Source organism: Ranitomeya variabilis, chromosome 1, assembly GCF_051348905.1.
Source record: "Ranitomeya variabilis isolate aRanVar5 chromosome 1, aRanVar5.hap1, whole genome shotgun sequence".
Taxonomy (NCBI): Eukaryota; Metazoa; Chordata; class Amphibia; order Anura; family Dendrobatidae; genus Ranitomeya; species Ranitomeya variabilis.
This window is the reverse complement of record NC_135232.1, coordinates 908,787,111-908,814,694: the sequence shown is the minus strand read 5'-3', so window position 1 is coordinate 908,814,694 and position 27,584 is coordinate 908,787,111. Positions and strand designations below refer to the sequence as shown.

Genomic DNA, 27,584 nt, shown 5'->3' with positions numbered 1-27,584 from the left:
AATAATGGCCCCATAAGATGCTCCATAGATACATTTGCCCAATATAATGCTGCACAAATGTTGATTATGGCCCCATAAGATGCTCCATAAAGATATTTGCCCCATATAGTGCTGCACAAACATTATGGCCCCGTAAGATACTCCATACAGACATTTGCCCCATACAATGCTGCACAAACGTTAATTATGGCCCCATAAGATCCTCCATAAAGATATTTGCCCCATATAGTGCTGAGCAAACATTGGTTATGGCCCCATAAGATGCTCCATAAAGATATTTGCCCCATATAGTGCTGCACAAATGTTGATTATGGCCCCATACAGACACTTGCCCCATATAGTACTGCACAAACGTTGATTATAGCCCCATGCAGACACTTGCCCCATATAGTGCTGCACAAACGTTATGGCCCCATAAGATGCGCCATACAGACATTTGCCCCATTTGCTGTTGCTGCGATAAAAAAAAAAAAATCACATACTCACCTCTCCGTCGCTCAGGCCCCTGGAACTTTCAATATTCACCTGGCCTCGTTCCGGCACCGCTCCATCTTCAGCATCTTCTGCACTGATGTTCAGGCAGAGGGCGCGCACTAACCACGTCACCACGCCCTCTGACCTGAGCGTCACTGCAGAAGATGCTGAAGACGGGTGGTGCCGATACAAGGAGCAGGTGAATATCGTGCAGCGCTCCCCTCCCCGTTATACTCACCTGCTCCTGGCGCGGACCCTGCAGGTCCATGGTTCCCCGGCACTGCAGCTTCTAACTGTACTGAGCGGTCACTGTTACCGCTCATTACAGTAATGAATATGTGGCTCCACCCCTATAGGAGGTGGAGCAGCATATTCATTACTGTAATGAGCGGTACCATGTGACCGCTCAGTACAGGAAGAAGCTGGGGCGCCGGGAAGCCAGGGACCTGCAGGGACCGCGCCAGGAGCAGGTGAGTATAATTAGACAGCCCCCGCTCCCCCTCCCCTGCCGGCCCCTGGGTATGACTCGAGTATAAGCCGAGAGGGGGACTTTCAGCCCAAAAAAATGGGCTGAAAATCTCAGCTTATACTCGAGTATATACGGTAAGTATTTTAATACATGCACTGAACATACATGATAGCTAATGGATGGGGAAATAATAAAAATGGCGAAAATAGTACTTTACCCCAATTCTTACCAATGTCATTTTATTTGGTAATAAATCTGGAACACTTCAATGGATCACACTGATTTTTAGATTGTTTTTTGTGACATATTGTACTTCATGACATTGGTAAAATTTCTTCGATATAACTTGCATTTATTGGTGAAAAAAATGGAAATTTGTAGTAAATTTTTCAATTTTTAATTTTTTTTATTTTTATGCCCTTTAATCAGAGAGATATCTCACATAAACTAATTAATAAATAACATTTCCCACATGTCTACTTTATATTAGCACAATTTTTGAAACATCAATTTTTTTGTTAGGAAGTTATAAGGGTTAACTGTTGACCAGCGATTTCTACGTTTTTCAACAAAATTTTAAAAAGCATTTTTTTAGGGAGCACTTTAAATTTAAAGTGATTTAAAGGGGGTCTATATGACAGAAAATACCCAACAGTGACACAATTCTAAAAATTACCCCCCTCAAGGTGTTCAAAACCACATTCAAAAAGTGTAATAACCCTTCCAATACTTCACAGGAGCAGGAATTTTTGGAATGTGGAAGGAAAAAATGAACATTTAACTTTTTATCACAAAACTTTCACCTTAGACTCAATTTTCACAATGGTAAGAGGAAAAAATGCATCCCAAAATTTGTTGTGCAATTTCTCCTGAGCATACGGATACCCCATTTGTGGGGGAAAACCACTGTTTTGGCAGTATGGAAGGGTTAGGAAGGGAAGGAGCGCCATTTGACTTTCTGAATGCAAAATTTGCTGGAATAATTAGCGGATGCCATGTCGCGTTTGGAAAGCCCTTGATGTGCTTAAATAGTGGAAACCCTGCCTCAACTGACACCATTTTGGAAAGTATGCCCCTCAGGGAACTTATCTAGATGTGTGATGAGCACCTTGAACCCCAAGGTGCTTCTCAGAAGTTTATAAAACTGAGCTATGAAAATAAAAAAAGTTATATTTTTCACATAAAAATGTTTTTTACCTCCAAATTTTCATAAGGGTGACAGGAAAAATTGCACCATATAATTTGCTATGAAATTTCTCCCGAGTATGCCGATTCTCACCATGTGGAGGAAAATTACTGTTTCGGCGCACAGCAGGGCTTGGAAGGGAAGGTGCGCGATTTGACTTTTTAAATGCACAGGAGATGTGGTGGGGGCCATAGGAGGGCAACAGCCCAGCAGCAGGACCGCTACCTCAGCCTTTGTGCAAGGAGGAACAGGAGGAGCACTGCCAGAGCTCAGCAAAATGATCTCCAGCAGGCCAGAAATGTGCATGTGCCTGCACAAATGGTTAGAAACCGACTCCATGAGGATGGTCTGAGTGCCCGACGTTCACAGATGGGGGGTTGTGCTCACAGCCCAACACCGTGCAGGATGCTTGGCATTTGCCACAGAACACCAGCATTGGCAAATTCGCCACTGGTGCCCTGTGCTCTTCACAGATGAAAGCAGGTGTGACAGACGTGACAGAGTCTGGAGATGCCCTGGAGAGCGTTCTGCTGCCTGCAACATCCTTCAGCATGACCGGTTTGGCAGTGGATCAGTAATGGGGTGGGGTGGCATTTCTTTGGAGGGCCGCACAGCCCTCCATGTGCTCGCCAGAGGTTGCCTGACTGCCATTAGGTACAGAGATGAGATCCTCAGCAGCAGTTCCTGCAAGATGAAGGTGTCACGCTCATGCCCTGACTGGTGGGCGTGAGCACGCGGGGGTATGTGGCCCCACTGTGCCACAAACCAAACCTCCCTGGAAGGGGCGTAACTAAGTAGCTTCCTAGGTGTTCGCTGGAGCCTCTGATGGTGAGGTCAGACTTGTGCAATAGGAAGCTACCAGGTACCACTCCAGGGTGGAGTCTGGTTGTGACTGCTGATCCCACCGGGGAACGGAACATAGACAAGCAAGCGGGCACGGCTGGCACATAGGCAGGCAGACGGGTACAACAGGAACACTGTCAGGCAGGCGGGCACGGCTGGCTCTCTGGTAGGCAGGCGGGCACGGCTGGCTCTCTGGCAGGACTGGTGGACAAGACTGGTACACTGGAAGAACCGGTACAGGAGCTAGAGCCAAGAACAGAAATGCAGGAGGCGGAGCCAAGAGCAGGAGAGGTAGAACCGCAAGGAGCGGAGCCAGGTAGAACCGCAAGGAGCGGAGCCAGGTAGAACCGCAAGGAGCGGAGCCAGGTAGAACCGCAAGGAGCGGAGCCAGGTAGAACCGCAAGGAGCGGAGCCAGGTAGAACCGCAAGGAGCGGAGCCAGGTAGAACCGCAAGGAGCGGAGCCAGGTAGAACCGCAAGGAGCGGAGCCAGGTAGAACCGCAAGGAGCGGAGCCAGGTAGAACCGCAAGGAGCGGAGCCAGGTAGAACCGCAAGGAGCGGAGCCAGGTAGAACCGCAAGGAGCGGAGAGGAGCTGCGGGAGGGGTCTCTGCAGCAAAGCTGAGCAGAGCCACAAAGAATGTGGAGAGAAGCTGCAGCAAGGGATAACTGCAACAGCAGAAGATAAGCTGAGTAGAAAGGAGCAGAAACGCAGAAGTGAGGAGCAGAGGTAAAGTAACAAAGGTTCAGAGCAGGCAGAGCTGCAAGAGTGCAGAGCATAAGCAGACTGAGAATACAAGGAAAGACAACAGGGAAGGAAGCCACAGACAAGGAGACGGAGGTAAGACTAAGTACAGACAAGGCAATGGAACAAGACACAAGGACAAAGACACTGGGACCAGGATATTCTGCCTCCTGGTGGGCGGACAACAAGACCAAGGAAATAACACAGAGAATCCTCCAGAGAGGGAGTAACTCAGAGCAAGGCCAGGCAAACTCAGAAGCAAGACACTAACTGAGCTAACACATTGCACAGGCCCAGACCACTGGGTGGAGCTGAACTAAATACTGGAGGTCTCCTGACAATTGGTCAGGAACAGATTGGACAGATGCACCTGATTCCTATAAGAACCAGAGAGTTCAGGCGCCGCCCCTCTATACACAGAACTATGAAGCATGCAGAGAGCAGAGACACAGAACATGGAGCTGGCAAGAAACAGAAACCACATCATGGCCTGGAGCAGTGGGTAAGATAGTGTGAGAAATGCGAGGCCATGCCGTGATGCCAGCAGAGTTGTTACAGAAGGCATTGAAGCTATGGACTGGCCCGCATGTTCCCCAGACCTGAATCCGATTGAACACATCTGGGACATCATGTCTCGCACCATCCACCAACGTCACGTTGCACTACAGACTGTCCTGGAGTTGGCGGATGCTTTAGTCCAGGTCTGAGAGGAGATCCCTCAGGACCCCATCCATCGCCTCATCAGGAGCATGCCCAGGTGTTGTCGGGAGGTCATACAGGCACGTGGAGGCCACACACACTACTGAGCATCATTTTCTTGTCTTGAGGCATTTCCACTGAAGTTGGATCAGCCTGTAACTTCATTTTCCACTTTGATTTTGAGCATTATTCCAACTCCAGACCTCCGTGGGATATTAGTTGTGATTTACGTTGATCATTTTTAAGTTTTATTCTCAACACATTCCACTATGTAATGAATAAAGATTTACAACTGGAATATTTCATTCAGTGATATCTAGGATGTGGGATTTTAGTGTACGCTTTATTTTTTTGAGCAGTATATATATATATATATATATATATATATATATATATATATATATATATATATATATATATATATATACACACAGGGTGGGCCATTTGGATACACCTAAATAAAATAGGAATGGTTGGTGATATCAACTTCCTGTTTGTGGCCCATTAGTATATGAGAGGGGGAAACTTTTCAAAATGGGTGGTGATCATGGCGGCCATTTTGAAGTTGACCATTTTGGATCCAACTTTATTTTTTTCAATGGGTAGTGGGTCATGTGACACATCAAACTTATTGAGAATTTCACAAGAAAAACAATGGTTATTTACAAGTTTCTCTTCGTTTAAAGCCATTGACATGTTGCAGAGGTTAACACATGAGGAGCGGATAGAAATTGTGTTGATGACTGGTGAATGCAGTACCCAGGTCATTGCAGCAGATTTCAATGCAAGACACCTTATGTAAGAAAACTGTCACCATTCTCATGCTATTTAGGTGTATCCATAAAAATGGCCCACCCAAAAAAGTTTGCCTCATCACTGAACATAATGTTCTGTGTAAACTGAGGGTCCTGTTCCAATTTTTGTTTTGCCCATTCTGCAAATTCAGCACCCTCTACTCCTCCTTCGTCAGGCCTCATCTGGAATACTGTGTCTAGTTGTGGGCACCACATTTTTAAAAAGAATTCGAAAAACTGGAGCACGTTCAGAGAAGAGCTACTAGGACTACAAAGTATGTGTCATGGGTGTGTCAGATGCTACAGTCGCTCTGCATCTGGCTGTAGAAGGTCTTTACATTTGGCAATGCCTTCTTAATCCTTCTTACTCTTGGACCCAGTGGCTACCTCCCTCTGGCTCTAATTGACACACCTGGACTTGGGTGTTATAGACTCCCAGTCTGCTTCAGGGAGTCGCCGGTGATATTCACATTTTCCCTTGTGAAGGTTTGAAGCTCTAGCAGTCTGCTTACTTCCTCTCTGGTGCTGTTGGAGGACATTTGGTGTTACATCTCTGAGTCTGCTCAAGCTAAGTTGCTTCCCCCTTGTTTGTCTCCCTTCTCTTTAGTATACAGTGGGGAATGACCAGTGCCTATCCCTCCTCCTTTCCTAATCAGAGCGTAGCTCTACGGATATACAAGCTTAGGTTCCTGCTCAGTGATTGATGCGGAATCAATATTGGGACGGTAGGGGAGGCATGGTGCTCTTAAATTTAAGATGAAGAAAAGGTGTATACTCCAGCTTCTAAAATCTTGAAATGCTTTATTGGTGCATATAAATATAGCGTGATTAAAATCCTTGCTCAAAGGTGGATGCAGTCATGAGGATAGACAACGCTTTTCGATCTATACGATCTTAATCATGCTATTAAATTTGCCTAGGGGTCTCCACTCCACCTTCCCTAGTGTTTGGGCTTCCTTCCGCTCTTCTTGCACTTAATCTTCCTACGCTGTTGCGTGAGATTATGGCCTACAAAGACTGGTTAAAGGATCTGGGAATGTTTAGCTTGCAAAAAAGAAGGCTAATAGTAGACTTAATAGCTGTCTACAAATATCTGAAAGGATGTCACAGTGTAGAGGGATCATCCTTATTCTCACTTGCACATGGAAACATGAGAAGCAACAGAATGAAACCGAAAGGGAGAAGATACAGATTAGATATTAGAAAAACTTTTTGACAGTGAAGGTGATCAATGAGTGTAACAGGCTGCCACGAGAGGTGGTGAGTTCTCCTTCAATGAAAGTCTTCAAACAGAAGTTGGACAGACATCTGTCTAAGATGGCTTAGTGAATTCTGCATTGAGCAGGGGGTTGGACACGATGACCCTTGAGGTCCATTCCAACTCTATCATTATATGATTCTATAAAAGCCAAACTGTACAAGATGTTTAACCCCTTAGTGACCACCAATACATCTTTTTACCGACCTCACATTTCAGACAATAGCATCCCCCAACTAGTGAAAATTCATCAGCTGTTAACTGTATACTATAGCTAACACCTTACTGTATCAGATTTGATTAGTGTTGGCACAAACCATGGCTTTTTAACCCCTTAAATGCTGCTGTCAAAAGTTACTATGGCATGTAAATGGTTAACAGAGTGTGGGGCTCCCTCTTTAACTCCCATCAGCGCCCTGAGATCATGATTATGTGGTTCTGATATTTGCCATGGCAATTCACGGCCAAATAACGGTCTTAGAGTCTGCTGGCTACAGTGACCTGTTCAGAAGTTAGCAACATTTAGGTGATAAGTATAACATTTTTCCTTCCTGCTATGTCACTTTGTATTAATTGCTGAAAAGCATCCATTTGGTTAATAAAACTACATGACAGCAGTTTTGAATACCTTGAGGGGAGCTGTTTTTAAAATGGTCTCATTTTGGGGTATTTTATGAGATCTAGGTCCGCAAAAGTCAAATATATAGTTTAAAAATGGTGCTGATGTCAAGCAGACATGAGGAAAATGTTATTTAATGACTATTTTATGTGGCATGACTATCTGGATTAAAGGGATAATCAAAGTTTAAAAATTGCTAATTTGGGGAATTTTTTGACAAATTTATGATATTTTTATAAATAAACGAAGAAAATATTGATATAAATTTACTATTAACATAAACTACATGTGTCACGAAAAAACATTCTCAAAATCAATGAGATCTGTTGAAGTGTTCTAGAGTTATTACCACATAAAGTGACACTGGTCAGATTTTTTTTAAAAATGGCCCGTCACTAAGTGGTTAATGAAACCAAATTGTAAAAATTAATTAAAGTAAAAAATAACATGCACTTAAAAAGAACCTGTCATCTGATTTAGTATTCAATATGAAAGGTATTGGAAATCCAGTGAGGCATATGTTATGAAATTCAGTAAGAACTTTATTATCAAAAATGGATAAAATTCAAAGACAAAGATGGAGTCACCAGCGGCACACTGACCAACGCGTTTCGGCTAAGGAGCCATATTCATGGTAGTCATCTGTCATCTGATTCATGCTGCCTAAACTGGGCATTTCTTCTTATGTACACACTTGTTGGTGGCCCGATTCTAACGCATCGGGTATTCTAGAATATGTATGTATGTATGTATGTATATAGCAGCCACATAGTATATAGCACAGGCCACGTAGCATATATGAGCCATGTAGTATATAGCAGACAAATACTACGTGGCCTGTGCTATATACTATGTGGCTGCTACATACATACATACATATTGTAGAATACCCGATGCGTTAATACAGGCCACGCAGTATTTAACAGTGGCCAGGCAGTATATAACACAGCCCAAACAGTATATAACACAGCCCACGTACTATATAATACAGCCCACGCAGTATATAGCAGCCATGCAGTATCTAAGACAGGCGACGTAGTATATAACACAGGCAACGTAGTATATAACAGGCGACGTAGTATATAACACAGGCCATGCAGTATATAACACAGGGCATGTAGTATATAGCACAGCCCATGCAGTATATAGCAGCCACGCAGTATATAACACAGGCACACAGGCAACGTAGTATATAGCACAGGCTACGCAGTATATAACACTGCTCATGTGGTATATGGCAGCCACGCAGTATGCAATGCAGCCCACGTAGTACATAGCGCAGCCACGTAGTACATAGCACAGCCACGTAGTATATAGCACAGCCCACGGAGTATATAGCACAGACCAAGGAGTATATAGCACAGCCACGTAGTATATAACACAGCCCACAGAGTATATAGCACAGCCACGTAGTATATAGCACAGCCCACAGAGTGTATAATAGCCCACATAGCATATAACACAGCCACGTAGTATATAACAGCCCACGCACGCAGTATATAACACAGGCCACGTTGTGTATAACACAAGCCACATAGTGTATAACACAGGCCACGTAGTGTATAACAGCCCACGTAGTGTATAACACAGCCCACATAGTATATTGCACAGCCCACGTAGTATATTGCACAGCCCATGTAGTATATTGCACAGTCCACATAGTATATAGCACAGGCCACGTAGTTTATTGCACAGCCCACGTAGTATATAGCACAGCCCACGCAGTATATTGCACAGCCCACGTAGTATATTGCACAGCCCACATAGTATATAGCACAGCCCACGCAGTATATAGCACAGCCCATGCAGTATATAGCACAGCCCACGCAGTATGTAGCACAGCCCACGCAGTATGTAGCACAGCCCACGCAGTATATTGCAAAACCCACGCAGTATATTGCACAGCCCACGTAGTATATTGCACAGCCCACGTAGTATATAGAACAGCCCACGTAGTATATAGCACAGCCCATGCAGTATATTGCACAGCCCACGTAGTATACAGTGGGGCAAAAAAGTATTTAGTCAGTCAGCAATAGTGCAAGTTCCACCACTTAAAAAGATGAGAGGCGTCTGTAATTTACATCATAGGTAGACCTCAACTATGGGAGACAAACTGAGAAAAAAAAATCCAGAAAATCACATTGTCTGTTTTTTTTATCATTTTATTTGCATTTTATGGTGGAAAATAAGTATTTGGTCAGAAACAAACAATCAAGATTTCTGGCTCTCACAGACCTGTAACTTCTTCTTTAAGAGTCTCCTCTTTCCTCCACTCATTACCTGTAGTACTGGCACCTGTTTAAACTTGTTATCAGTATAAAAAGACACCTGTGCACACCCTCAAGCAGTCTGACTCCAAACTCCACTATGGTGAAGACCAAAGAGCTGTCAAAGGACACCAGAAACAAAATTGTAGCCCTGCACCAGGCTGGGAAGACTGAATCTGCAATAGCCAACCAGCTTGGAGTGAAGAAATCAACAGTGGGAGCAATAATTAGAAAATGGAAGACATACAAGACCACTGATAATCTCCCTCGATCTGGGGCTCCACGCAAAATCCCACCCCGTGGGGTCAGAATGATCACAAGAACGGTGAGCAAAAATCCCAGAACCACGCGGGGGGACCTAGTGAATGAACTGCAGAGAGCTGGGACCAATGTAACAAGGCCTACCATAAGTAACACACTACGCCACCATGGACTCAGATCCTGCAGTGCCAGACGTGTCCCACTGCTTAAGCCAGTACATGTCCGGGCCCGTCTGAAGTTTGCTAGAGAGCATTTGGATGATCCAGAGGAGTTTTGGGAGAATGTCCTATGGTCTGATGAAACCAAACTGGAACTGTTTGGTAGAAACACAACTTGTCGTGTTTGGAGGAAAAAGAATACTGAGTTGCATCCAACAAACACCATACCTACTGTAAAGCATGGTGGTGGAAACATCATGCTTTGGGGCTGTTTCTCTGCAAAGGGGCCAGGACGACTGATCCGGGTACATGAAAGAATGAATGGGGCCATGTATCGTGAGACACACCGCCAGGGCAACGAAGGAGTGGCTTCGTAAGAAGCATTTCAAGGTCCTGGAGTGGCCTAGCCAGTCTCCAGATCTCAACCCTATAGAAAACCTTTGGAGGGAGTTGAAAGTCCGTGTTGCCAAGCGAAAAGCCAAAAACATCACTGCTCTTGAGGAGATCTGCATGGAGGAATGGGCCAAAATACCAACAACAGTGTGTGGCAACCTTGTGAAGACTTACAGAAAACGTTTGACCTCTGTCATTGCCAACAAAGGATTTATTACAAAGTATTGAGATTAAATTTTGTTTCTGACCAAATACTTATTTTCCACCATAAAATGCAAATAAAATGATAAAAAAACAGACAATGTGATTTTCTGGATTTTTTTTTCTCAGTTTGTCTCCCATAGTTGAGGTCTACCTATGATGTAAATTACAGACGCCTCTCATCTTTTTAAGTGGTGGAACTTGCACTATTGCTGACTGACTAAATACTTTTTTGCCCCACTGTATAGCACAGCCCACGTAGTGAATAGCACAGCCCATGCAGTATATTGCACAGCCCACACAGTATATTGCACAGCCCACATAGTATATTGCACAGCCCACGTAGTATATAGCACAGCCCATGCAGTATATTGCACAGCCCACGTAGTATATAGCACAGCCCACGTAATAAATAGCACAGCCCACACAGTATATTGCACAGCCCACGTAGTATATTGCACAGCCCACGTAGTATATTGCCCAGCCCACATAGTATATTGCACAGCCACGTAGTATATTGCCCAGCCCACGTAGTATATTGCCCAGCCCACGTAGTATATTGACCAGCCACGTAGTATATTGCCCAGCCCATGTAGTATATTGCACAGCCACGCAGTATATTGCACAGTCCATGTAGTATATTGACCAGCCCACGTAGTATATTGACCAGCCCACGTAGTATATTGACCAGCCACGTAGTATATTGCCCAGCCCACGTAGTATATTGCACAGCCACGCAGTATATTGCACAGTCCATGTAGTATATTGCACAGCCCACGTAGTATATAGCAATGTGGGCATCATATCCCAGTTAAAAAAATAATTGACTTAAAATAAAAAATAAACATATACTCACCTTCCGAAGGCCCCTTGAAGTCCTGGCGCCGGTGTGCGGTGCATGCGGCAGCTTCCGGTCCCAGGGTTGGTATGAGCACAGGACCTGTGATGACATCGCGGTCACATGACCGTGACGTCATGGCAGTTCCTTCTCGCATAGCATCCTTGGCACCGGAACCTGCCGCTTGCAGTGCCGAGGACAGCCGCGACGTCGGAAGGTGAGAATAACCTTTTTTATTATTATTATTATTATTATTTGTAACATTAGATCTTTTCACTGTTGATGCTGCATATGCAGCATCAATAGTAAAAAGTTGGTCACACAGGGTTAATAGCTGCGTTAACGTAGTTAACGTAGTGTGTAACACCGTGGCATAGCGCGGTCCGTTAACGCTGCCATTAACCCTATGTGAGGGCTGACTGGAGGGGATTATGGAGCGGGCACTGACTGCGGGGAGGAAGGAGCGGCCATTTTGCCGCCAGACTGTGCCCGTCACTGATTGGTCGTGGCTGTTTTGCCGCGACCAATCAGCGACTTGGATTTCCATGACAGACAGAGGCCGCGACCAATGAATATCCATTACAGACAGCAGACAGACAGAAGGACAGATGGAAGTGACCCTTAAACAATTATATAGTAGATGAGGTACAGACCTGTCAGTCACCTGCAACAGCGCTGAGAAGATGTGGCTGAGTGCAGATCTAGTCTCGTTTCCGGCTATTGACCCCGGCAAAATCTTTAAAGTAGATTTCCTCTTCTGTAGCTTAGGCAACATCAATCAGGTGGCAGTCTTGTTTTACTTAATTAAAAAAATGTCCGTAAGGTAGACAACCCCTTTAATGAAGACACTGTTATTTCACAATATCCATAAATAAAATGTAGTAATTGCAGAACATTGGGAAATTAATGACAATTTTAAGACCTTAAGTAAATGTAAAATGAGTCATTTATCAGAAAAACAATAAGTATAAATAGTTAAAGAGACTGTCTAGAGGCAAAGAAGCCATCAAAGAACAAAGCTATTCAGCCACCTGGTTAGATGCGCTATAATGCAGTGGCATATTGGCTGACCTCCAGAATCCCAGAGACATGGGAGCGTTTCATAAAATGCTGCCCTAGCATCGCCATTTTATACAAGACTGGTTAATTGTACATCATTCTTCTCAACTCCCTTCTGGCCTAGCACATGAGGAAAGAAGTAAGAAGAAAGCAAGTCTGACAGTCTCCAATAACTAATTGGGTACTAAGCAATTTATTACTGTTATAGTAAAATGAATATAATAGTTTACTATCGTTTTAAGATCAAGGGCTATGCATGTGTACTTCAGGGGCGAACACTGACAGCTTGGGGCCCCTGTGCAAGAACTGTGTCTGTGCCTCCTTCTTTTTTGGTGACAAAGCTACACATGTGATCTTGGGGTCAAATGCTGGTCTGAAGTGGTACCTGGCGGCTACCTGCAGCTCAAGCCTCACCTCACCATCAGAGGCGCTAGTGAAGACAGGTAGCTGCTTAGTTACGCCCCTCCAGAGTAAGCCCGTCCTGTGGCAGCGTGACCTGTTCCTCATCCACTGGCCAAGACCGCTCCGAAATTTCCCTCATCCAGTGGAATTCTGTGCCTCAACACGTCCAATTCTGTCGCACTCTGACACAGTTCCGACAGAACAGGAAAACCCATCACTTCAAGAAAGCTTACATCCTGCTATGACCCTGCTGACACCTCACCACCACCAAAGCTTCCGCAACCCCCTGACCTGCAGGGCCCTTTTCTCTCTGTACCAGTCTGTCATTGTTATTTTGTTCACTGTAATTTCTATTTGTTTTTTTTTGTATGTAAATCCATTTTCCTATGTACAGCACTATGGAATCAATGGTTCTCTAAAGATAAATAATAATAATAAAAATAATAATAATTGGAGCTGTGATATTAGGTAAGGTAAAAATCACAGCAGTTCAAGTGATTGTTTACAGGTTGCAACATTGATTTTACGAACACAGCACATATCACCGCTGCAGCCAGTCACTGGGCTTGGTGGCTCTGCAGGTGTAGAGGGCAGAGCCGCTGTTCTCAGTGATAGACTGCAGCAGTGACATCCATTGTGTACATGAATTCTATAGTAGTGTCGTCACCACTGAAGCCTGCAAACAATCACCAGAATGGTGGTGGAGAGGCACCGCAGCACTAGGGTACGAGCTTTATTCTTGGTGTAAATGACTTTTTCTGGAATACCGCATGAAAACATTTTTGAAAGTACATAATCAAATTTTTTTAAAAAGATGCAAATAGTCTTCACTGCCCGCAGCCTCTGACCCCACCCTGAAAAGAAGCATCATCATTAACATCTGTTTCAGGGGCTGGGCTAGAACCTGCTTTACAGAGCATTAGTCGGTTGTCAATATCTGATGCCTGCTCAGTACAAACTCACTGTACATTATTCCTCTCTGTGCATAGTGACAGTGCACTCCCTTGCCAGTTCTAATTAGAAGTGACGAGCGGACAGCAGAGCGCATTGTCAGTGCACATTATAAGGAGATTACCCGTCAAGTGGGGAAAACAGAGATCAGACCTGCCTCCGAAAGTGACATCTGTTTTGGGGGCAGGGCTGATCTCTGCTTCCCAGATAATCTCAGTACAATGTGCACTGACAGTGCACTCTCTTGCCGGCTTTTAACTTCTCATGAGAGTTGGGGAAGAAGCACACTGTTATTGTGCACTGAGAAGAATATCTCACAGTAAGAAGGGAGCTCATGCTGAGCACACATTGGAATTGAAGCATGCACAGTACAGCGGGTACTAGACCAGCCCCTAAAAAAGACATTACTGATTAACCCTTTCTGACATCTGACGTACTACCCCGTTGAGGTGGTATGGGCCCATATGACCACCGACGGGATAGTACTTCATCACCGATCAGCCATGCTCACGGGGGGAGCTCGGACGAATGGGGCCGGGATTCAGCTGACTATCGCAGCTGACATCCGGCACTATGTGCCAGGAGCGGACAGGGACCGCTCCTGGCACATTAACCCCCGGAACACTGCGATCAAACATGATCGCAGCATTCCGGCGGCATAGGGAAGCATCATGCAGGGAGGGGGCTCCCTGCATGCTTCCCTGAGGCCCTCGGAGCAACGCGATGTGATCGCGTTGCTCCGAGGGTCTTCTGAGCTCAGAGCAGGAGCCGGCAAGCCTCCTTCAGTGTCTATGTGATCGCTGATCTTACATAGTGCACTGCAGTGTCAGATCAGCGATCTGACACTATAGTGTGATGTCCCCCCCTGGGGCAATGTTACAAAGTAAAAAAATATATATTTACACGTGTAAAAAAAAAAAAATCCTAAATAAAAGAAAAAATATATATATATATAGTTCCAATAAATACATTTCTTTGTCTAAATAAAAAAAAACAATAAAAGTACACATATTTAGTATCTCCGCATCCGTAATGACCCGACCTATAAAACTGTCACACTAGTTAACCCCTTCAGTGATCACCGTAAAAAAAAAACAGGCAAAAAACAATGCTTTATTATCATACCACCGAACAAAAAGTGGAATAACACGCTATCAAAAAGAGGGATATAAAAAAACATGGTACCGCTGAAAACGTCATCTTGTCCTGCAAAATACAAACCGCCACACAGCATCATCAGCGAAAAAATTAAAAAGTTATAGTCCTCAGAATAAAGCGATGCAAAATAATTATTTTTTATATAAAATAGATTTTATGGTATAAAAGCGCCAAAACAAGAAAAACATAAATGAGGTATTGCTGTAATTGTACTGACCTGAAGAATAAAACTGCTTTATCAATTTTATCACAGGTGGAACGGTATAAACGCCCCCCCAAAAGAAATTCACGAATTGCTGGTTTTTGTTCATTCTGCCTCACAAAAATCGGAATAAAAAAACTATCAAAAAATGTCCCGTTCCCGAAAATGGTACCAATGAAAATGTCAACCCATCACGCAAAAAACAAGACCTCACATGACTCTGTGGACCAAAATATGGAAAAATTATACCTCTCAAAATGTGGAGACGCAAAAACTATTTTTTGTAATAAAAAGTGTCTTTTAGTGTGTGACAGCTGCCAATCATAAAAATCCACTATAAAAGTAAATCAAACCCCCCTTCATCACCCCCTTAGTTAGGGAAAAATAATAAAATTTAAAAAATGTATTTATTTCCATTTGCCCATTAGGGTTAGGGTTAGGCTGGGTTCACATTGCGTTAATGTGTGCACGCTAACGGACAGCGTTGCACGGCGAAAATGTCGCAATTAACGCCGTGCAACGGGTCCGTTAACGTGCCCATTGACAGCAATGTAAATTTCTCCTGCAGCGCATCACTAGCGCGTGCCTTTTTCGGCTCGCGCTAGTGATGTGCCGTTCTTCTGTGCCGCTCGCGCCCGAGGTCCGTTCCCCGCTCTCGCAGATCGGGGATCTGCGAGAGTGGGGACGTTAACGCGACCCCAAACACGGCCCCTAAATAAACATTGCGTTAGTGCAATCCGCTAGCGCTAAACGGATTGCCCTAACGCAATGTGAACCTAGCCTTAGGGTTGGGGCAACAGTTAGGGTTAGGGTTGGGGCTAAAGTTAGGGTTAGGGCTAAAGTTAGGGTTAGGATTACATTTACGGTTGGGATTAGGGTTGGGATTAGGGTTAGGAGTTTGTCAGGGTTAGGGGTGTGGTTAAGGTTATGGTTGGGATTAGGGTTAGGAGTGTGTTGGAGTTAGAGGTGTGGTTAGGGTTGGGATTAGGGTTAGGGGTGTGTTGGGGTTAGAGATGTGGTTGGAATTAGGGTTAGGGGCATGTTCGGGTTAGGGGTGTGGTTAGGGTTATAGTTAGCGTTGGGATTAGGGTTAGGGGTGTGGTTAGAGTTAAGGTTAGGGTTGGGATTAGGATCAGGGGTGTCTTTAGGTAAGGGTTTCAGTTAGAATGGGGGGGTTTCCACTGTTTAGGCACATCAAGGGCTCTCCAAACGCGACATGGCGTCCGATCTCAATTCCAGCCAATTCTGCGTTGAAAAAGTAAAACAGTGCTCCTACCCTTCCGAGCTCTCCCGTGCGCCAAAACAGGGGTTTACCTCAACATATAGGGTATCAGCGTACTCAGGACAAATTGGACAACAACTTTTGGGGTCCAATTTCTCTGGTTACCCTTGGGAAAATTAAAATTTGGGGGGCTAAAAATCATTTTTGTGGGAAAAAAATGATTTTTTTTATTTTCACTGCGCTGCGTTATAAACTGCAGTGAAACACTTGGGGGTTCAAAGTTCTCACAACACATCTAGATAAGTTCCTTGGGGGGTCTAGTTTCCAATATGGGGTCACTTGTGGGGGGTTTATACTGTTTAGGTACATCAGGGGCTCTGCAAACGCAATGTGACGCCTGCAGACCATTCCATCTAAGTCTGCATTCCAAACGGCGCTCCTTGTTGTGGATTCTGTTTGTGGGCTCCCTCTGGTGGTTACTGCTGGTACTGGGTGACTTTGGTGGGTTGCGGCCTTTGGTTTCCACCTGTCCATCAGAGGCTGGGTGTTTCCTATTTTACCTGGCCTTTCTGTCATTTCCTTGCCGGCTATCAATGTATTCAGATGTGCTCTGTTTGGTTCCTGCCTACCTGCTCCCAGATCTTTCAGGATAAGCTAAGTGCTGATTTTCAGTTGTTTGGTTTTTTGTCCAGCTTGCTTATTATGTCTCTATGCTAGCTGGTAGCTCTAGTGGACTGAGGTTCTCCCCATGTGCCATGAGTTGGCACATGGGTTCTTGTAATCTCAGGATGGTTTTTTGATTAGGGTTTTTTGCTGACCGCTCAGTCCCCTTTTGTATCGTTCTGCTTTCTAGTTTACAGCGGGCCTCAATTTGCTAAATCTATATATATCATCTCTATGTGTGTGCCTTCCTCTCATTTCACCGTCAATACATGTGAGGGGGCAACTATATCTTTTGGGGTTCATTCCTCTGGAGGCAAGTGAGGTCTTTATTTTCTCTGCAGTACTAGTTAGCTCTTAGGCTGGTGCGTGGCGTCTAGAACCAACGTAGGCACGCTCCCTGGCTATCTCTAGTTGCGTTTGTCAGGCGTAGGGCAGCGGTCAGCCCAGGTTCCATCACCCTAGAGCTCGTCCGTTATTTATTTGTACTTTGCTTGTCCTGTGCTATCCCTAGCCATTGGGGATTCATGACAGCTCCTTCCCTTCCAAGCTCTGCCATGCGCCCAAACAGTAGTTTTCTCCCACATATGGGGTATCAGCGTACTCAGGACAAATTGGACAACAACTTTTGAGGTCCAATTTCTCCTGTTCCCCTTGGGAAAATACAAAACTAGAGGCTAAAAAATAATTTTTGTTGGAAAAAAAACTAATTTATTTTCACAACTCTGCATTATAAACTGCAGTGAAACACTTGGGGGTTCACAGTTCTCAAAACACATCTAGATAAGTTCCTTTTGGGGTATAGTTTCCAATATGGGGTCACTTGTTGGGGGTTTCAACTGATTAGGTACATCAGTGGCTCTGCAAACGCAATGTGATGCCTGCAAACTATTCCATCTAAGTCTGCATTCCAAATGGCGCTCCTTCCCTTCCAAGCTCTGCCATGCGCCCAAACAGTAGTTTTCTCCCACATATGGGGTATCAGCGTACTCAGGACAAATTGGACAACAACTTTTGGGGTCCAACTTCTCCTGCTACCCTTGGAAAAATACAAAACTGGGGGCTAAAAAATAATTTTTGTGGGGAAAAAAAATGTATTTTCATGGCTCTGCGTTATAAACTGTAGTGAAACACTTGGGGGTTAAAAGTGCTCACCACACATCTAGATAAGTCCCTTAGGGGGTCTACTTTCCAAAATGGTGTCACTTGTGGTGGGTTTCAATGTTTAGGCACATCAGGGGCTCTCCAAAAGCGACATGGCATCCCATCCCAATTCCAGTCAATTTTGCTTTGGGAAGTCAAACGGCGCTCCTTCCCTTCCGAGCTCTGCCATGCACCCAAACAGTGGTTTACCCCCTCATATGATGTATCAGCGTACTCAGGACAAATTGCACAATAACTTTTGGCATCCAATTTGTTCTGTTACCCTTGGGAAAATAAAAAATTGGGGGCGAAAAGATAATTTTTGTGAAAAAATATGATTTTTTATTTTACAGCACTACATTATAAACTTCTGTGAAGCACTTGATGGGTCAAAGTGCTCACCACACATCTAGATAAGTTCCATACGGGGTCTACTTTCCAAAATGGTGTCATTTGTGGGGGGGTTTCAATGTTTAGGCACATCAGGGGCTCTCCAAAAGCGACATGGCGTCCTATCTCAATTACAGTCAATTTTGCATTGAAAAGTCAAATGACGCTCCTTCCCTTCTGAGCTCTGCCATGCACCCACACAGTGGTTTACCCCCACATATGGGGTATCAACATACTCAGAACAAATTGTACAACAAATGTTGGGGTCCAATTTCTCCAGTTACTCTTGGTAAAATAAAACAAATTGGAGCTAAATAAATTTTTTGTGAAAAAAAGTTAAAAGTTAATTTTTTTTAAACATTCCAAAAATTCCTGTGAAACACCTGAAGGGTTAATAAACTTCTTGAATGTGGTTTTGAGCACCTTGAGGGGTGCAGTTTTTAGAATGGTGTCACACTAGGGTATTTTCCATCATATAGACCCCTCAAAGTGACTTCAAATGTGATGTGGTCCCTAAAAAATATTGGTGTTGTAAAAATCCATCGTGGGAGCGGGTGAGTATTTTCTGAACAGCGGGGGGGCGCACAGGGGTTGGGGGGGCGGCGGACACATAGATCTGTATTTTAAACACTATTATTCATATCTTCTCTGCAGCAAACGCTGCTGCAGAGAAGATATGAATCGCGGCTTCAGCACGATGCAGGGGACAGCGCTAAACTTTAGCGCTGTCTCCTGCACGCTCCGTGTGGTACCCACTCGCCACACGGGCGGCACACGTGTGCCGCACGTATGGCCTACGTGAGCTCACGGGCACACGGACACGGATAACTCCGGTACAGATTTTTTTTCCAGTACCGGAATTATCTGGACGTGTGAGACTGCCCTAAACAAGTTCCACAACACAAGTAACCTACGGTAATTGCCTTAATTGGTGTAGAAAGTCTGCAACATCAAAAACCCACCAATAGCTCACTGTGGGAACGTAGCTTAAAAGTTATCACCTATATATATATATATTTGATCAATTGCACATCGGTGGGGTCCAACTGCAGTGACCCCACTGATCCCGAACAGAAGAAACAGAAATGTGCCCCACTGTTTATTCTCCACTGGACTGATGGAAAAAGCTGAGAGCAGCACTCGGCTATCTCCAGCAGTCCCATAGACAATGAATAACGCCATGCAGAGCCATTCATAGTATAAGGGCAGGGACAGACGGCCGTAGATTCTCTTATCCAGGGGAAACCGCTGATCAGAATGTGAGATGGTGCGATCTGATTCTCTCGGATGACAAGATGAAGAAAAAAATGTCTCCATCTTCTCCATTCTATCATCCAAGTGCAGCCCAATGTTTCCCACGCACTCACTGATTTTCATGGCCGAGTGCAATTGTAGCGCCCCCACTGCCGCAGGGCCGAGGGGTACCCGGTACCGGGCCTCTGAGTCTCTGCTCTGGGGTTGTCACGGTGGCTAGGCCCAGTCCGTGACCCTGCCGAGGGGCGTACAGTAATAGATGTAGATAGTGGTGGTGGTGCGGTGCAGTAAATAACGAGGACACCAGGTTGCAGTCTCTTTACCTCTTTACTGAAGATCTCTGGGTCCTCAGTCCGGATAACCAGGCTACGCAAGTCCGGCCGGTCCAATGGCACCTCCAGAGTTCTCTTAGCAGGTGGAAATCTGTGCCTTCCTTCTAGCGCTATGTGTTGCGGTCCTTCCCTGCTGTGCTTACGGAAAGTCCCCACAACTGTTGTGTCTGTTTCCTAAGTTCCCTCACAACTCGATTAGATGATGTTCTGCTAATCCTCCGTCCCTCCCTGGTGTTCTGGTTGGGACGGCACCCGTTTGACGGGTAGGCTCGGAGCTCTTCCGGGACCCTAGAGTCGCCCCTCTCCACAAGTTGCCCCCCAAGACTGCATAGGTGATTTAAGTTAGACAGCCCGCCTTAGACTGACTGTCCTGCCGCTGTTTAGGGTATTGCTTGAAGCTGGATGTTGAAATACCCTCTCGGCGTTCCGGCCACCGGTAGTGCGCCTCAGTAGGGTGTTGCTTCGGTCTTACAGCACGACCCCTACTGGTATTCTCCTATTGCTTGATCTCGTTTCTCACTCAGCACAATCTATCTCGCTTCTGATCCTTCCTTGGGCACCGCCGCTATCCTGAGCAGGCACGGTCCCGTTACGTTCGTTCAAGTTGCCAAGCCTCTGTCAGGATCCCACCCCTGACAGAGACCCTACTGTATCTTCCCCCACAACACCCTCTGCCACAAGGTATTGCCTGGTTCCAACCCAGTCAGCTTTCTGATCTAACTTCCTGCCTGACCCCCAGTTTACCCACTATGGTGGGGAGTGGCCTAGTGAATAGAACCCTTAGCTCCCCCCGGAGGCCCGACTGTGAAATGTATTGGTGTCTGTGATACCTGATCAGATGAACTCCTTCAGTGCCATCAGACGCACCATTGCTCCCCTTAGTGGCGGAGCCACAGTACTGCAACGACCAGGACTCTGGGGCACTGCACAATCTTAACCACTTCATGACATGCACCACACTAGTACTACGCATGTCGTGTCTCCCCTTTGATGTTGGCTCCGGCACTGAGCCCACATCTTTCCGGCACATGTGAGGTGTTTTGAATAGCTGACATGTGCTTGGAACAGCCGCGGGTGGAATTGCAATCCACCCGCGGCTATTAACCCGTTAAATGCTGCTGTCAAACTCTGACAGCGACATTTAACATGTGCTTCCAGCAATCGCGCTGGAAATCCGCCCATCAGCGACCCCCGTCACATGATCGTGGGTCACTGATGAGTTGGCATGACAACCAGAGGTCTCCTGCTCATAGCAAGTAAGCAATTCTACTACATACAGGCGATCTGATCATCGCCTGTATGTAGCAGAGGCAGTCGGATTATGGTAGCTGATAGTCTCCAATGGAGACTATTGAAGCATGCCAAAAGTAAAAAAAAATGTTTTTAAAAATATATATAAAAAAATATATATATAAAAGTTAAAATCACCCCCCATTCAAAATAAAACAATAAAAAAATCAAACCTACACATATTTGGTCTCGCCGCGTTCAGAATTGCCCGATCTATCAATATAAAAAAAGAATTAACCAGATCGGTAAACGGCATAATGAGAAAAAAATTAAAACCGCCAGAATTACATTTTTTTGGTTGACACAACATTGCATTAAAATGAAATAACAGGCGATCAAAAGATCTTATCTACACCAAAATGGTATCTTTATAAACGTCAGCTCGGCACCCGAAAAATAAGCCCTCACCCAACCTGAGGTCTCGGAAAATGGCACAATTTTTTTTTTTTTCACCACTTAAAGGGAACCTGTCAGCAGTTTTGGCCAATATAAGAAACGGCCACGGCCTTTCTTGGCTTATCTACAGCATTCCATAAAGCTGTAGATAAGCCCCCGTCCGACTTAATAGATAAGAAAAATAAGTTTTATTATACTCACCCGGGGGGAGGTCCGGTCCGATGGGTGTCGCAGGTCCGGGTACGGCGCCTCCCATCTTATGATCGCTGCCCTCCTGCTTCTTCATCGCTCCCGGCATCGTGCTCCTGCGCAGGCATTCTGATTTGCCCTGTTGAGGGCAGCGTAAAGTACTGCAGTGCGCAGGCGCTGGGCCTCTCTGACCTTTCCTGGTGCCTGCACACTGCAGTACTTTACGCTGCCCTCAACAGGGCAGACAAAGTACGCCTGCGCTGGAGCCGCGGCAGGAAGACAAGAGGATGACATCATATGAAGATAGGAGGCGCTGGACCCGGACCGCGACGCCCATCGGACCAGCAGCGGGACCGCCCCTGGGTGAGTATAATCTAACTTGCTTTTCTTCTCTTTCAGGATACATCGGGGGCTTATCTACAGCATTTCAGAATGGTATAGATAAGCCCCTGATGGTGGTGGTCTTAGCTTATAGGCGAATTTTGGGGTGACAGGTTCCCTTTAATATCCGATCCAACACGGGCATGTATCAAAAACATGGACATGTGCACGGCCTCATAGGCTAACACTGCTCCGAGCGCTATCCCACGTTTTGTTGGTTCGCACTCACACCTACAATATGGTCGTCTGCACCTGCCCTAATAGAATGTGACTGTTAGGCCGGGTTCCCATTAGTGCTTCTGTGCGCAGCGTATGATCCGTATAGATCTGCATGCATCAGGCGTACATATCTTTAACATGGTGTACGCAGGGACAAGCGTTTGCATGCGTTCACATGCGGATGCATACGCATGCTTCGTTTTGCGGTGTGCGGCGAACAAAACGTTGCATTTTTTGAGGGGTCAAATATTGCGCAATCATGCGCATGCGGATGAGTGCGTCAATAAAACGCATCACTGTCAATGGGAACGCATTGATACGCAAGGACATGCATACGCATGCGTTCAATACGCATGCATACTTCAGACTGCGCATGTCCAGGAAATGATGTCACCACCTCTACCATGCGCATAAACGCTAACGCATGCCAAAACGCATTTAAACACATGCACACAGAGCGGTTTTTTGTGTCACGCATAAGATGATGTGGAGGCTTTTGCATGGGTTTTGGCATGCAGATGATATGCTGCGCACAGAAACGCTAATGTGAGCCTAATGGATTGTTCACACTGATTTTTGCAAAATCTGTGAAAATGTGCACAAAACACTTCTGGTTGTTTGCAATGGGAAATCCTTGTTGCCAGTTGTTCATGTATATATTTTCATGTATAGCTGACCCTCAAGCCTATTTGGCTGGGCTAGCTCTATAGTCTTTTGGGCACCTGTCGGTCATGTTCTGCATACGGTTGTTCCATGTGCACAGATTAATTATGGTCCATAATCGGGGCTTTGCACATCTCCTCAGGAGCCATTAGGTTGTTTCTGGGTCCTGATACCATCCTAGGTTACGGTCTCTATTACCTGTCTATAGTGGATGGTGTTTGTACTTTTTAACTATGTTTTTAATGTGTGGTGTTTTTGAAGTGTTCAATAAAATCAGCATGTTATCTTTTTACAAATGACTGTCTATTATTGTATGGTGTGCAATTTTCTTTGCAGTAATGCTTTTCTCTTTTTTAACAATTATTTCTATTACTGACATTGATTGCACTCTTGATATATCCTGAATATCATATAGCAGTGAGCCCAATCTTTTCATTGTTGCTAGTTGTTCAGCGCAGTTTTCCCTCTGCAGATTAGAAACTACTTAGGGCTGTGATCACACGTGGCAGATCATTGGATCCTGGATCCGTCTTACGATCTGAAGGCAGCGAGTGATCGATATTCTGCATGAATCAGCAGCATCGAGCCGGCACTGGTCCTCCTCCCGCCCCCTGACAGGAGCACGGAGCCGGCACTGGTCCTCCTCCCGCCCCCTGACAGGAGCACGGAGCCGGCACTGGTACAGCTCCCCCCCGCCTGACAGGAGCACGGAGCCGGCACTGGTCCTCCTACCCCCCCGCCTGACAGGAGCACGGAGCCGGCACTGGTACAGCTCCCCCCGGGCCCCGCCTGACAGGAGCACGGAGCCGGCACTGGTCCTCCTACCCCCCGCCTGACAGGAGCACGGAGCCGGCACTGGTCCTCCTACCCCCCGCCTGACAGGAGCACGGAGCCGGCACTGGTCCTCCTACCCCCCGCCTGACAGGAGCACGGCAGTGAGTCAGGGTTTGGTCGTGGAGTGGGCGGCGAGTGAGAGCACTGGGAGCGGACTGTGTGATGTCAGGTGGAGGAGGAGAGCGCTGAGGCTGATACACCGGGAAAAGGGGTCGGGCAGGACCATGAAGACTGTTGGAAAGGCGCAGAGAGCCGCACTCGGGAGCGGAGTGTCTGCCCGCCGGCACTGCCTGCACACCAGCCGACCCGCCAGGAGAGTGCTGCCGGCCGCAAAGTTTGCCAGTGAGAGGAGGAGCAGGCGGGTAGGTGCCAGCTTCTAGGAGCTCAGTGCTGAGCGTTCATTTATCCAGTCTTTCTCTTATATCATATCTATATATTATTCTGTCTATTCTGTATCTTTCTCCATCACCTATTTATCTGTCTCCATACAACCTGCATCCCAGGAGCCACTAGTGAAGGCTGCTGCCATGCCACTAGTTGGCACATTGCAGTCACTGACCTGTTGCATATTGTGCCATGTGATGTTGCTATATGGTCCACCTGCGACATGGTCCCCCTGCACTCCTGCAATATGGCAACAGTCCCCCACATACCATATGGCATCCCCCCCTGCACTCCTGCAATATGGCAAGTCACCCACATACAATATGGCATCCCCCCTGCGCACCTGCGACATGGTCCCCCTGCACACCTGCGACATGGCCCCCCCTGCACTCCTGCAATATGGCAAGTCACCCACATACAATATGGCATCCCCCCTGCGCACCTGCGACATGGTCCCCCTGCACACCTGCGACATGGCCCCCCCTGCACTCCTGCAATATGGCAAGTCACCCACATACAATATGGCATCCCCTCACATACAATATGGCATCCCCCCCTGCACTTCTGCAATATGGCAAGTCACCCACATACAATATGGCATCCCCCCTGCGCACCTGCGACATGGTCCCCCTGCACTCCTGCAATATGGCAACAGTCCCCCACATACCATATGGCATCCCCCCCTGCACTCCTGCAATATGGCAAGTCACCCACATACAATATGGCATCCCCCCTGCGCACCTGCGACATGGTCCCCCTGCACACCTGCGACATGGCCCCCCCTGCACTCCTGCAATATGGCAAGTCACCCACATACAATATGGCATCCCCCCTGCGCACCTGCGACATGGTCCCCCTGCACACCTGCGACATGGCCCCCCCTGCACTCCTGCAATATGGCAAGTCACCCACATACAATATGGCATCCCCTCACATACAATATGGCATCCCCCCCTGCACTCCTGCAATATGGCAAGTCACCCACATACAATATGGCATCCCCCCCTGCGCACCTGCGACATGGTCCCCCTGCACACCTGCGACATGGCCCCCCCTGCACTCCTGCAATATGGCAAGTCACCCACATACAATATGGCATCCCCTCACATACAATATGGCATCCCCCCCTGCACTTCTGCAATATGGCAAGTCACCCACATACAATATGGCATCCCCCCCTGCGCACCTGCGACATGGTCCCCCTGCACACCTGCGACATGGCCCCCCCTGCACTCCTGCAATATGGCAAGTCACCCACATACAATATGGCATCCCCCCACATACAATATGGCATCCCCCCCTGCGCACCTGCGACATGGTCCCCCTGCACACCTGCGACATGGCCCCCCCTGCACTCCTGCAATATGGCAAGTCACCCACATACAATATGGCATCCCCCCCTGCGCACCTGCGACATGGTCCCCCTGCACACCTGCGACATGGCCCCCCCTGCACTCCTGCAATATGGCAAGTCACCCACATACAATATGGCATCCCCCCACATACAATATGGCATCCCCCCCTGCGCACCTGCGACATGGTCCCCCTGCACACCTGCGACATGGCCCCCCCTGCACTCCTGCAATATGGCAAGTCACCCACATACAATATGGCATCCCCCCACATACAATATGGCATCCCCCCCTGCGCACCTGCGACATGGTCCCCCTGCACACCTGCGACATGGCCCCCCCTGCACTCCTGCAATATGGCAAGTCACCCACATACAATATGGCATCCCCCCTGCGCACCTGCGACATGGTCCCCCTGCACACCTGCGACATGGCCCCCCCTGCACTCCTGCAATATGGCAAGTCACCCACATACAATATGGCATCCCCCCACATACAATATGGCATCCCCCCCTGCACTCCTGCAATATGGCAAGTCACCCACATACAATATGGCATCCCCCCCTGCGCACCTGCGACATGGTCCCCCTGCACACCTGCGACATGGCCCCCCCTGCACTCCTGCAATATGGCAAGTCACCCACATACAATATGGCATCCCCCCACATACAATATGGCATCCCCCCCTGCGCACCTGCGACATGGTCCCCCTGCACACCTGCGACATGGCCCCCCCTGCACTCCTGCAATATGGCAAGTCACCCACATACAATATGGCATCCCCCCACATACAATATGGCATCCCCCCCTGCGCACCTGCGACATGGTCCCCCTGCACACCTGCGACATGGTCCCCCTGCACACCTGCGCCATGGCCCCCCTGCACACCTGCGCCATGGCCCCCCTGCGCACCTGCGACATGGTCCCCCTGCGCACCTGCGACATGGTCCCCCTGCGCACCTGCGACATGGTCCCCCTGCACTCCTGCAATATGGCAAGTCACCCACATGCAATATGGCATCCCCCCCTGCGATATGGTCCCCCTGCACACCTGCGATATGGTCCCCCTGCACACCTGCGACATGGTCCCCCAGCGATATGGTCCCCCTGCACTCCTGCGATATGGTCCCCCTGCACTCCTGCAATATGGCAACAGTCACCCACATACAATATGGCATCCCACCCTGCGATATGGTCCCCCTGCGCACCTGCGATATGGTCCCCCTGCGCACCTGCGATATGGTCCCCCTGCGCACCTGCGATATGGTCCCCCTGCGCACCTGCGATATGGTCCCCCTGCGCACCTGCGATATGGTCCCCCTGCGCACCTGCGATATGGTCCCCCTGCCCACCTGCGATATGGTCCCCCTGCCCACCTGCGATATGGTCCCCCTGCCCACCTGCGATATGGTATGGTCCCCCTGCGCACCTGCGATATGGTCCCCCTGCACACCTGCGATATGGCAACTGTCACCCACATACAATACGGCAAGAGGACTCCATGGCACTGTGCCAGTCTGCCCTGTAACTGATAAAGCTGCCCTCCTGAGGGGCACAGGGCAGATAATTATGAGGGTATAGCTGCCATATCTTACACCAGGTGCGTTCTCCTCTCCTGCCATATCCTTCATAGAGCAGCCATAAAAATTCTAACTTTATAAATTGGAGGAAATTTTGGGAAAAGTCCTCTCCGAGGAGTCTTCTTTTTCTCCTCTCATATTTCCAGTCCTGTGCCGATCTACCAGAATGGTATTATAATCTATAAAAAGTAATAATTAGCTGAAAGTGACCAACAATGGATGGTTAGACAAGGCGATAAGTGAAGACGATGCATAATATCCAGTGAGATCCTGCAGGGTAAAGTGCAGCATGTGTGTGTACTGCGTCCTGCCCTGGTA

At 47.1% G+C, this 27,584-nt stretch overlaps 1 protein-coding gene across 2 annotated transcripts in view; it reads left to right on the top strand.

Moving 5' to 3' along the window:
- Positions 1-27,584, top strand: part of SGMS2 (sphingomyelin synthase 2) — a 115,628-nt gene that overhangs the window by 11,423 nt on the left and 76,621 nt on the right. The window contains exon 1 of one of the 2 annotated variants that reach the window (XM_077279012.1): positions 23,791-24,312. The exons of the other annotated variant lie outside the window; for it this stretch is intronic. The gene's annotated coding sequence lies outside the window, so the exon portion shown is untranslated. Of the gene's footprint in view, positions 1-23,790; positions 24,313-27,584 lie in introns of those variants that run through there. 2 annotated transcript variants of the gene reach the window in all.